This window comes from Propithecus coquereli, unplaced genomic scaffold, assembly GCF_000956105.1.
Source record: "Propithecus coquereli isolate 6110/MARCELLA unplaced genomic scaffold, Pcoq_1.0 Scaffold91, whole genome shotgun sequence".
In the NCBI taxonomy this organism is placed as follows: Eukaryota; Metazoa; Chordata; class Mammalia; order Primates; family Indriidae; genus Propithecus; species Propithecus coquereli.
In genome coordinates, this window is record NW_012155396.1 from 188,447 (window position 1) to 201,199 (window position 12,753).

Consider the following 12,753-nt stretch of genomic DNA (forward strand, 5'->3'; position numbering starts at 1 on the left):
TGCAAAAATGCAATGAATCATAAGGAGTAAATAAACTCACCGTCACCGAAGTATCTAAACAAGACTTAAAAACAATAAATCAAGAGATGCTATTGAGGGCATCACAGTATTAGGTCATAAATTAAACTCAATGACTTCACAGGTTTATATGATATAATTTCCGCAGATATAATTCACTGGGTAGCCAGAAGGTATCCCTCATTTATCATCTTGCTCCACACCTGCCAGATTTGATATGGCCACTGTCACATTTTTTTCATTCAGGGTTTGTTGGCATATCGGAATGAAAACAACAAATCAAATTATGCCAATTATGCTAAATTGTGCCAAATTATAATATTAAAAAGTTAAGGCAAATTAACAGTATAGTATTTTGGTACTCCTTTGATCAGAACAAACTGGACAGACTTCAACAGTACCTTAAAATTTCGAGGCATAGCAAAACTCTTTTGCAACTCCATTTTTAGGAGCAACTACTGCTGACTCAACTGTGTTAGCTAATATATACAGCTGAGCATCTAGAAATTTCAGTGGCGCAAGGTTCTATTTCAGGAATTCTTCATCTGAAGTCTGAGGGGTTTCAGAGTCTTTTTCACTTGCTGAATTATTGCAAATTAGTTTATTTTAACTTGCAAATTATTGTCTAAATGTGCATTATTATTGCCCCATCAGACTTTCAAAAAAAAGAGGCTCAGAAAAGTTGGGATTCATTACAGGGTGTTAGATTTACACCAAGATTTGATGCCAAGTGCAATGTGTTCCAGAGTAAAAAGAGCTGCTTCAGTTACCATGGAGCTTTGTATCTAGAAAGATAAAACTTCAAGTTTAAGTTAGTCACACTTACGAGGTAGTGAGAGTGCAAGTTCAGGCTCTACTTCGTAAAATTCACAGGGAACTATAGCAAGGTGACCAAATGAATGAGGAAAATGTGTGGCCCTTGGGACAGAAAGAGTAAGCTGCTCTAAGAGGCATAAGTGATTATAAAAGGCTCAAGGATAATTAGGCCAAAGATACAAATATCTTCTTTTAATAGAAATATTTCTGCAAGGAACACTAAGAACCCAACTTTCAGTTGAAATTAACCTTCGAAAAGAAGGACTTGAAAAAGTAAATCCTGGATTCCAGTAGGAGGTTTTGATTAGGTCTTATTTAAATGCTAGGATTAATTTTTAATTGTTGTCATTCCCAGACTACTCAGAGATGTAATATTTGTATTTACTGGGGAATTAAAGAGGGGATTTCAAGTCTTTTTTTCCCAAGAGCAATCTTCTTCATGGTAAGATCAATACTGAAAGCTCATTTGTTTTCTGAATTTTCTCCACATAGTAATTATCAAATTTTGTTACTTTTAGATTTGGAAAATATTTCTTTTTCCTGTATTTTTCACCTCTGAAAATATTTCAGTTTGCTAGATTTACAATTACAGTTAGTCTTGCTACATTTCAAGATCTAATTTCACCTCTATGGAGTCACAACATAGATAACTTTTCAAAATCTGCTTTGATAATTATTGTAGAAACACCTTAGACTTCTTAGGACTCTTCTAAAATGACCAAATTTTACCTAAGTGCTAGTTTTACTCCATAATGAACTGTAATAGCTACCATTGTCCATAAGCCTAAAAGAGGTAATTTTGTGTTAGCAAAAAGAGATCTCTGGGGAAATATTCATGGGTAATTAGGTGCAATTTTTAAAACCCAACATCTATGTCATTTAACTTAATCTCTTATAATTTGAAACTTCTACTCGGTTCGTGAATGAAGATGACTAGAAGGCATTTACGAAAATTTCTGAGACTCTCATGCCTCCAAAAGGATCTGGTATTGAAAGGTCTAGGCATTAAACTCATCCATTTCATAGCATGTAGGCAACAACAATAAAATAGAATGGCAGTCAGTCCTTAAGTTACCCACAGCCATGAGATTGTAACTGGATGCTAGTTGCAATAAAATTTACCTAAAAGCTAAATGCTTTTACAAAGACAACCACAGTGGCCTGGTTCACATTTATGTCCTGTTCCTTTGTGCCAATTTGTCCTAAAATATGTTCCTTTCTTTGTCAATTTCCCTTTGAAGCCCCAGCATCCCTTGAGGCTGAGGTTACAGGGTTCTCACAATGACAAAGTCAACTATAAATATTGCTCTATTCCTTGTTATAATTTAAACTTAGGAAAAAAGTTTTACTAGCCATGGGAATTAGAAATATAGATAGAACTGTTTCTATTTCTAAATTTTCTTTACAAAATTTATATTTCAACTGGAGGAGTATCTACCCATGCCATCAGGACAACCTTTTCATTATGATCAAAAGAGAAGAAACTTGGCTTTGAAGTGAGAGGGTGGAGGGCTTAAGAGAGTAATAGTAATGCCTTTGGAAATGCCACTCTGATATACCATCCGGAGTCTTTAATATTTTTTCCTCCTTTGACCTGCATACATACAACGCTCCAGAATATATTTCCCAATTCCTTCTTCTCTTCCTTTTCCTCTCCTCTCTCTTCTCTCTGTTGTCCTCCTTTGCTCAAACATGATGAAATTTGAACAAAAGGAGGATAAGGAAAGATTCCTTTCTTCAAGTTCCTTGTTTCATCTTCCATAACAAACCTTGGACAGGAGCTCTTAGAAGGGCATGGACTGGGTATTGCTGGAGAATGTTCTAGCATTTTGGTCTCTGAAGAATGTTCATGCATAGGTTCATGTATTCATGCTTTTAAACACTGAGTACTCCACTATTTCCTGGGCTACATAAGGATACATGATCCTTCTCTTAAGAGATGCATTACCTAATATCTCTTTCATAAAATGAAAACCAGGGCATAAATAAGGAATGAACAACAACAAAATATAATTTTTATGATGATTTTTTATTTCCCCTCCCCTCAGATATCAAACCTCACCATGTCACTACCTACTACCTTAGAGTTTGGAGGATACTAAATGGATGGATGGCTGGATGAATTAACGAACACTGCTGACTGAGATTCAAAGTCCTTAGCACTTAGTCCTCAGTCTTCTAAAAGGGAGATGGAGCTTGTAATAAAATGATATAGAAAATTTTAGAGTTTTCTTGTGGCAGAGTATATATATAACATTATAGATATAAATATAGATGTATTTGTATATACATCTATACACATATACATATACATACATTTTTTATACAGTTACATATGTGCATAATCACATAATAATTTATAATACTCTATAGTTTACAGAACCAGTTCTATTTAATTTTTCAGAAGCTTTTGATGATTTTGTCCAAGAAGATAGAGTTAATATAAGTGTTGGAATTAAACTTTGGTCCCTGGACTTAATGATGCAATATTTATACTTCTGGATGTTTCATCTTCAACTCTTTAGACATATTTTCTCCTTTATTCATTACTGAAAATTTTTGAGATAAGTTAATAATTATTGTCTATGGCTGGAACATCTTCACACTTTCACAAGTCTAAATAAAGTTGGTCCTTACTATTTCTCAAAAGGATTTGCTGTAGAATGTGAGGAGAAAGAAGCATCTGTCATATTGAGACATGGGGATTGTTGGTGTCACATAAACTTTTTCCAACCAGCTACAAAAGCTAAAAAGGGAAAATTATATAGATCTATTGATATGTGCCAACAAAGAAGTCATTTTAAAATTAGCAATATTTGAGATCTCAAAGGCATCAGAGTGTTACAATTGGCAGAAAGGTACTGAAACATAGTCTGAAATCACACATACTTACCCTGAATTCCACAGAATTAAATAAAAGGTAAGGTGAAAACCTATCAAGGGTTACTTGTACAGATAGATCTAAACCAATTTATTGACATCTAGGCCAAAACAATGGGTTCTAACTATCTTCCTGAATCTCAGTCACTGGACAGTGTCCTGTCCAAATATTGGCGCTCCAGCTTCCTCCCTTAATTCCTAGCCAGATCAGTCTCCTTGAGTCTCTTTTGTGCCCCATTGTGAGAGGTCAAACAAAGCTAACTTGTTCTCAAGTAAAAACTAATGCTACTGTGAGTGGTCTAATTAGAAAGAGAAAGGCCCAAACAAGTAAGTTTATTCTGCCTGTTTGTTGCCCATCCTCTGTGGTAAAGGATTCTGTGTCTCACAGTACCTTTGCTTCCTAAGCAGCCACAATAGTTTGCATAATGTGGCTGCCCTGACCTCATGTCCCCATCATTCCCACTACAATTGATTAGACCAGTAACGGCAATGACAATCTGATCCACAGGCCGACAACTTGGAAAAACACATACACAGACAACTGACTTAACCAGTCAGATTCCAAGTCTGGAAAACTGAATGGAAATCAAAGAAAGAAATAGCCATTTGAATGCTAGAATATTCCAGACAGGTAAAACACAGATGAGTGTTACTAATGGCAGTGCACCAGAATGATAGTCTTTAAGTTCCTGCTTGTGAGTTTCCTGCAGCCTCCTTCAATCCAGAAATATCTTTTATCTCTAATACTGAGCCCTTGAATTTTTTTAGTTCATCTACTTTTCACTTTATGAGTGTTCTTACCGTAAACTTCCCTTTGTTTGAACTAGCTGGAATGGTTTCTTCTACTTTCCAATCTAAAGATCCTTGATTAAGACAATGACAAGGAAGAGATTGCACAAAATTCATCTCATTATCCTATGGCTGAACTCTGACTCTGAGAGTGAGTTTTCGGGTTTTTTATCTCTCCACTTAGATGACAGCCTTTAACTCCCAGAGAGGTATCTGTGTCTTCTTGTGAATGCTTCTCACTGATCATCACCATGTGCCCCTAAGTAGTGCATAACAGACTACAGAGTAAGCCTGTCTCTCTTCTTCCCACCTAACATGAACCTGGAATCCTGTTGTCTCCATGCTCTGCCTGGTCTGAATCTTTGACATGCCTGACAGAATAGCAAGTCCTACTACTCTTTTTGCTTTAGCTTTGATTCTTTGTTGCTTTACTAGGAACATAACTTAGTTTTCCAGTACATTCTCAAATATCAGGGACAAAGCTATTAAAAACTGATTTTTTTTTAAATCGAAACAGGATCTCATTATCTTGCCCACACTGGTCTCAAACTTCCAGGCTCAAGCAATCCTTCCACCTCAGCCTAGTAGCTGGAATTACAGGTGTGTGTCATCATACCCAGATAAAAATTGATTCTTACAGGTCTCATCTCAGAGCATTTGAGTCCATAAGCCTGAGAGGGACCACAGAAATCTACATTTTATCTAGTTCTCTGGTGGTGCTGACACAAGTGATTCTTGAACTGAGGTAGGGAACTGAGATATGGAACTGATAGACACTGTTCTATAAAGAATCATAAGCCCCAAGAAAGGGTGGAGAAACCAGCCAAAACCAGTTGGAGCCCAGATGGTGACAAAAGAACAACCTCAGGTTATCCTCACTGCTCATTATAACCTGTTTATGATGTATTAGCATACTAAAAGAAACTCCTTCCAGTGCCATGACAGTTTACAAATGCCATGGCAACTCCTGGAAGGAGGTTACCTTATATGGTTTAAAAGGGGGAGGGACCCTTGGTTCTGGGAACTCCTCACCCCTTTCCCAGAAATCTTATGAATAATCCTCTCTCTGCTTAACCTAAAATTAAATAGAGGGTATAAAATAAGACCCTGGAAACTCACAAGGTGCTACTCTCTGTTGCCATTGCCTTTCTATGGGGCAGCCTCCTTTTTTTCTCTTTTCTTACTTTAGTAAACTTGCATTTGCTTTACTCTGTTGGCTCACTCTTGAATTCTTTCCTACATGAAGCCAAGAACCCTCTCGGTCTTCAGGTAGATCCCAGTTTTGGGGGCCACTTTCCTGTATTAGAACCACACTTTGAGGAACACTGTTCTTGAATCCTGGAGCCCAAATCGAGTAGGAAACCAATAGACTATTATAATTCCCCGGGGAACAATTTAAATGGTCTCTTTCTGGGCCACACCCATGGATGTTTTAATTCAAGAGCTCTGAATAAGAGGGAGGAATCATGCTAATTAGAAACAGTGAATGGAAGAGCAAAACAGACACTAGGGAGAATTTCTCTTGTTGTATCTCAGAGTGTGGACAATTTGTATTAGAATCACTTACTGTGCTTATTGTACTTGTGCCCCGTACTTTATTGTACCCTGGACATAGCAGTCACTATTTCTGGCAAAAGGTGGGGAATCTGCTCATTTGAAAAGCTCCTCAGGTAAAACTTATATGTTCCTGTCTTTCCCTTCTTCTAGTCACTAATCATCATTCAAGCATGAGCATTACAGCATTTTACAGATAGTTCTTGAATTTGAAAATGCCTTCCTTGGCCACATGGAAAGCATTAGAACTGAATTAAACTTCTCATTTCATGAGGTGTAATTCATGAAGTGTCCATCTGGATCCTCAGAACAATTTCCATTTAAATGCTCTTATTCACATGCATAATGTGTAATTAGTCCTGTCTGGTTTGAAAGGCTTCTTTCATATTTCACAAGATTCTCTTGGAAGTGTATTAATTTATTGTGGCTTTTTCTTCTTTTGCACAAACACCAACATAGCCAGAAAATGTCACTGGGCAGCAGTGGGGGTAGAGTATTTCCTTAAAAAAGATTATATTTAGTTAAATATTACCAAGTTTTCCTTATTTTAAAAGCTATTTTAAAGAACCCACAGCACCGTGGGTTCTTGGGGCTGTGGATCTAGAGTGCTAGCATTCAAACCCTGACTCTGTCATTTACTAACCATATAACCTTAGAAGTTCAATTCTATACACACAATAGTTAAACCTGCCTCCTACAGTAGTTATGAGCTATGTGTACATGCACTAGTGTGCGTGGAAAATGCAGGACACAGAGTAAGAAGTACTACATAATGTTTGACAGTATTTTATATTGTCTATTGGCAAATACCAAATCTAATCTATCTTTGAATAAAATAATGAAAGAAAACAAATAAAGTGTTTATAAGATGCCCAGGGATAGAGGAAGATTGATCACAGGGAAAGAGGAACACCATCTTTATAATTCAGAAGAATGGAACTCTGAAAATAATTTCCTTCAGGAATAATTTTCTTCTTGAATAAGTATCTAGGAAGCCACCTAGAATCCCTCACGTGAAGTATGGCACTCAGCACCCTGCATTGGAGGAGGTGCTTGAGCACCCTGCTAACTATGAGCCCCTAGCGGAAAGCTACTGTGCCCAGTCAAGAAGGTTGGTGTAGCAGCAGCAAGGAATGGAATGGAGTATTGTGAATACTGTAGAAATAAAGATGAGAGAGTATCTCTGAGGGATTCCAGAAATACCTTGGAAGGGGCATTAGAAGATACAGATATTAGGGGTCAATGCCAGAAATATTTGGGTACAGATGCTTATATAACATTATTTGTATCCAGACTAAGTCCTAAAAATATCTTGGGTATACAGAGATCATCAGCACATGTTTATTTTGCACTTTTAATTTTTTATTTGATGACTACTTTAATATTTTATTTCATATAATTCTTACCCTCTGAGGTATTGATAATTATTATCAGAATTTACTACAGTTATAAAAATGACAAAACTGAAGCTCGATGATTGTAACAGATGTATTTTCTCAAAATGAGCACAAAGCTATTTCTGGTCCCACATGCTCTTCTAGGATCTTGCCCCACACCCATCAAGAGGTGTCAAGTACTCTCTCGCCCATCCAGAAAGTGAGCTGGCCTTTAAGGCTGCCTTGATGAATAGCATGAGATGGAGGTGGCCCTGCATAACTAGAAAGGTGTGATCATAAAAGACAATGTGGCTTTTCTCTAGCTTTATCTCAAAACTTACCATGGAGTCCAGTCATCATATTGTAGGGAAGCCCAGGCCGTGTGAGAAGTCCATGTACAGTGTGTTCTAGTCAACAGCCCCAATGAAAGTCTCAGTCCATAGTCATCATCAACTGCCAGACATGTGCATGAGAAAACCTTCAAATGGTTCCAGCCTCCAGTCTACAAGCTGCCTCAGTTTACAACAAGTATAACTATTTTGGCAGAGCCCAGCCCAAATTGCAGGTTCATGAACAGAATAGGTGTTTATAATACTAAGTTTTGAGATAGTTTACTATGCAGCATATATATCTTGAACAGAGATCAAATATTTGTATGTAAAAACCTGAGATCAAACCATTTGTAGTAGGAAAAGTATTGGTCTTGGAATACAGGCCAACCCTAAGTGCAGCAATCTTTCTGCATAGCTCTTCTAACACTTAAAATATGTATTACTTATTGATATTTTGCATATATCTGATATGTGGTACTTGGTTATTTTTATTTTTAGGCATTTATATTTTTTCTCCAATTATAGTATTAGTTATTTGAGGGAATGAACTGTTACCACAAAACACTTACCTGGAACGATGCCTTAAATACTTTATCCTACTTTACTTTTTTTTCCATAGCATACTAATTTCCTATTAATACATTACATAATTTATTTATTTTCCATTGTCTGACTCCCCATAATATAAGCTGTATAAGGACAGGGGTCTTTGTTTTGGTCACTGATATAATCCAATCAACTAAAATAGTGGCTGGAAAATAGTAGGCACTCAATAGTTTCAATAAATAAATGAATAAATGAACTTTTTTTTCAAAAGACCACTCCATATGCATCAAAATAAAATAATGACACCCTTGGGAAAATAACTGAAAGACCTGAATTAGGAACCAGAGTCTCTTAACTCTGAAAATCTTTAATGAGGTTTTCTGTTAGGGGTTTGTTATTAACATTTGTCTGTGTAGTTGGAAAACATGATTTTATTATTCCATAATGTGGAAATTAATTTTTTTCTTGGTCTCAGCAATTTTTTCTACATAATTAAGAGAAATGTAACAAAAAGATGAAGGATAAGGAGAGAGTGATGAAGAGATACTTGAGGAAGGGAGGCAAGTCAAAAAGCTATGTGTTTATTTAAACCATTTACCATGTTTATTTAAAGTAAATACAGAAATTGTAAGTATGTAATTCATAGTCTTTTTTTATCTCATTTTTCACCAGAGTTCCTATCCTGGAGAAAACTATCTTTGTTTATAAAACTAACCCGAGAGACCAGATCACAGGTCACAGGTTATGGTCTGGAAAGAGCTAGAATGCAGAGATTGGGACAAGTATGAAGAGGAAAGGGGAGGGGACCAGCACAGATCACAGAGGGAGGGGAGAGAGTGATGTAGAGTGACTAGAACCCAAGGAAAAAATGTTACCCATTGAGAAAATCCTGCTTGTAGGATGGCAGAAGGACATTTAAGAATAGGAACACATTAAGATTAAATTCAAAGCCGTTTGTGTTTGTGAAAAACACAAATCTTCTTTAGAATCTGTTACCATTTGTGTAGGTCCCCATAGGCTGACTCACAGCATGGAAAAGAGGTAGCATTTGAGCACAAGGCAAGATAATTCTCAAATTCAATTGATTTAGCAAAAGCAGGAACTCAGCACTATATGTGACTCCAAGAAATGTAACTCTTCTCTCTTCTAAGGAACCCCTGGAGAGAACAGGAGAGACGTTGAGTCTCTTCATGCACATGTGATAGAGATCATTTCATTTGAATCTCAAATTATTAAGGTAATATCAGAGCTTCTTTTCCTCTGGGCATGATCAATTTCCATCTATTTCCCTATGCTTCATGTTCTTCAAACCTCATTTCTATTCCCATACCTTCCATCTAAAAAATTCTGTACAAAAATTTGCAAATTTGATATTTTTGGTACATATTCCAACAATGGACACAATATTCATTAAAATCTCATTTAACCAGGTCCCAGGTAACGAGGACCATCAATTCTCTTTGATTTTCTACATTCAATAATAGGAGGAAGAGAATACTCAAAATTAAAGCTATAGAAACCAGAGATTTGGTTAGAAAAGCAATTCTTCCTCCTACATGCCAAGCCCTAGGGGAACAGTGGTGAATGTGATAAATGTGAGTTCTAGACACATGAGGTTTACTGGCCGTTGAAGAAGTTATTCTGTTTTGTGCATTTTCAAACTCAGGATTATAACCAATACACCCAAGGTCCTCCATCAACAAAATAGTTCACTTTTATTTCTACTAAGGCAGAAAGAAAAGTCACTGAATGAATTTAACACAGATAAAGTTAAAAAAAATAAATCTTTAGAGACCAAGTCTCAATTAACCCTAACATCTTGAGAACCCCAGTTCTCAAGCATTGTTTAATTGAAGTTTTACAAAAGATATATTACTTAGTACTTATTAGAATTGTGAAGAACAGATAAGAATTTGCTGGTCTTTCAAGTTACCTCTAAGCAGGACTGGGTACTTAATTTGTGGGACCCAATACAACATGAAAATGCAGGGCCTTTGTTTAAGAAACTGTTAAGAATTTTAAGACGGTGACAGCAGAATATTAAAAAAGCACATAGCCTTTCTAAGCATGGAGCACTTATATAAATGAAGAGGTGGCACACCCATGAAGCCAGCTCTGTCTCTAAGCTTACAATTCACTTAATTTGTTCTAGGATTTTGTTTGATATTTGACAAAGTAAATACCTAATGGAGGGGGAAATCTAGCTGTAACCAGGAAAGTAAATAAATAGAATCACCTAAGAAACTGCTATTGAGATATTATACTATAAAAAGAAGTGTTTTCATCCAAAATTTACAGCTATTAATTAGCAAAAGAATTGCAAAAATCAGCTTAGTAATACATTTCATGGGCATACAGAATTTTAAGTTTTAAAGGGTTCTATCAGTTTGCAGATGCTTAAAGAAAGAAGGAATCATCAAGTTTTCCCTTAAATGCAAATGAGCCTAAAATATTTTATTTTCTACTAAAAAAAGAAAAATTATTTAGGAAATAGAAGTTTGGCAGACAAGATTCACAACTCAAGAAGCTATCCTGTAAGACCAGGTGCTTTTTAACAGGCAAGATTTCCTAATTAATTATGGGTAATTTACTTTCTAATCGGATTTAAGTAATTACACAAAACAGACTAGAAACAAGGTATATTTGAGTTCTTACTTTTTTATTTTAATCTGTGCATATTTTGTGGTTTATAATCCATAAATAATTTATTTCCTACCACTTATGGCTTCAGTTTCTTCACCTCAAAACTGAGAAGTTTCTGCTAATTGAGTTCTGAATGCTCTCCTAGCCCTAATTAAATTCAACATTATGTATTAGTAACACACTGCCTACAAACTCTTCTGCTTCAGGATCTATAAGGAGTAAGCCACAGTTCCTGACCACAGACAGTTTATAATCCAGAAAACAGGCAACCAAGGCAGTCAATAATTATAATGCAAGACAGCTCCAAAATCTTGAATTTTAACAAAAAAGTCTACCAAAGATACACAGAATCTTTCAAGTTTTGGGTATGAAGTAAAACTAATGAACTGGAAGCATATAACACAAATTAACATCCCTAAAAAGTAGATGTATATGCGAGAGTCTTGAGTGAGGTTTTTAGGCTAGTGTATGGACAGTGTTTGGGGCATTGTGCTGCCATGCAACCCATGCAAACGCCCAGAGTCAAACTTACCTTATAACCAACTTCCTCCTTGTTAGGATGTGTTGGTGGAATGTGTAACATAGACACAATTTCAGACCATGTTTATCTCTATTACTGACTATTGCAGTAAAATGACCATGAGACAAAACTTAGACTTCCTTGATCCACTTGTTTGGTATCCTGGAAAATTTTATTTGGTTGGCAGCGTTTTCAACATTATATTGCTTTCATCTCACATATTTGGTCTAGCTGATTGAATCAGGTTATAATACCATCATTCATCTTTTAATAAACAATGAAAACCAGGAAGATTAAAAAGTGACAGCATGAAATAGAGCACAAAACACAACTGAAGTAGCAGAAATTGAATTAGTATGGCTTTAACATGATTTTCAAAGATCTCCAGTCTGGCATTTCGGCCCAATTTCCTGGCTGCTTTAAAATGAGACCAAGGATCTTAAATGATGTGTCTGAGGAGAGGCCAAGAGTCAGTGGCTGAACTAGCCAGGCCTGGGAACAGAGAGGCAGCAATAGATAGTAAGCAATATATGTTCTGAGCTTCAAAACATCCAAGAGCACATTTTAATAAAAATTAAAGTAATAAAGATTGCACTTATTTTGTTTTTGGATTTGAAATGACACCTCACTAGTTATCAACTTGGAAAATGTTGTAATATTGGATGCCATAGGTGGGGACCTCAGAAAAACAGACACTGGGATGGGGGACTCCACCAGGGGGCTGGCTGTAGAGTGTCTTCAGGGAAAATACCTGTAATGGAGCAAGGGAAGCAGGACTGAGCAAGGAAAAATGTTGAACTGTGATGTCTTTGTAACAGAGACCTCAGTCATTTCCACCAGGAGCTCTGGGGCTGGTTTGGTTCTTCACAAAAGGCCCCAACTGAAGCAAGGGGGCTAGGCCTTTCTACCCTAAGGAAGGCCTCACCTATAGGCAATCAGCAGGCAACATTCCTGACAGGTGTGGGTATGGGTGCGTTAGCACTAGAGAAGGTGCTGGGCCATGCATCTCACAATCCACTAGAATTTGCCTATGGCATTGTGTAGATCCACTCGCTTCATCCCACCTGGGAAGAGCTCTTTCTTCTATATCCTCTAACCTCATTCCTGATACTTTTAAGCTAGAATCGTAGATTCTAGTTAACAGCCCTTTATCGGATTTATAGCATACGAATTATTTTCTCCCAGTCTGTAGGTTGTCTATTTGCTCTAGGGATAGTTTCTTTGGCTGTGCAGAAACTTTTTTATTTGATCAGGTCCCATTTATTTATTTTTGTCATTG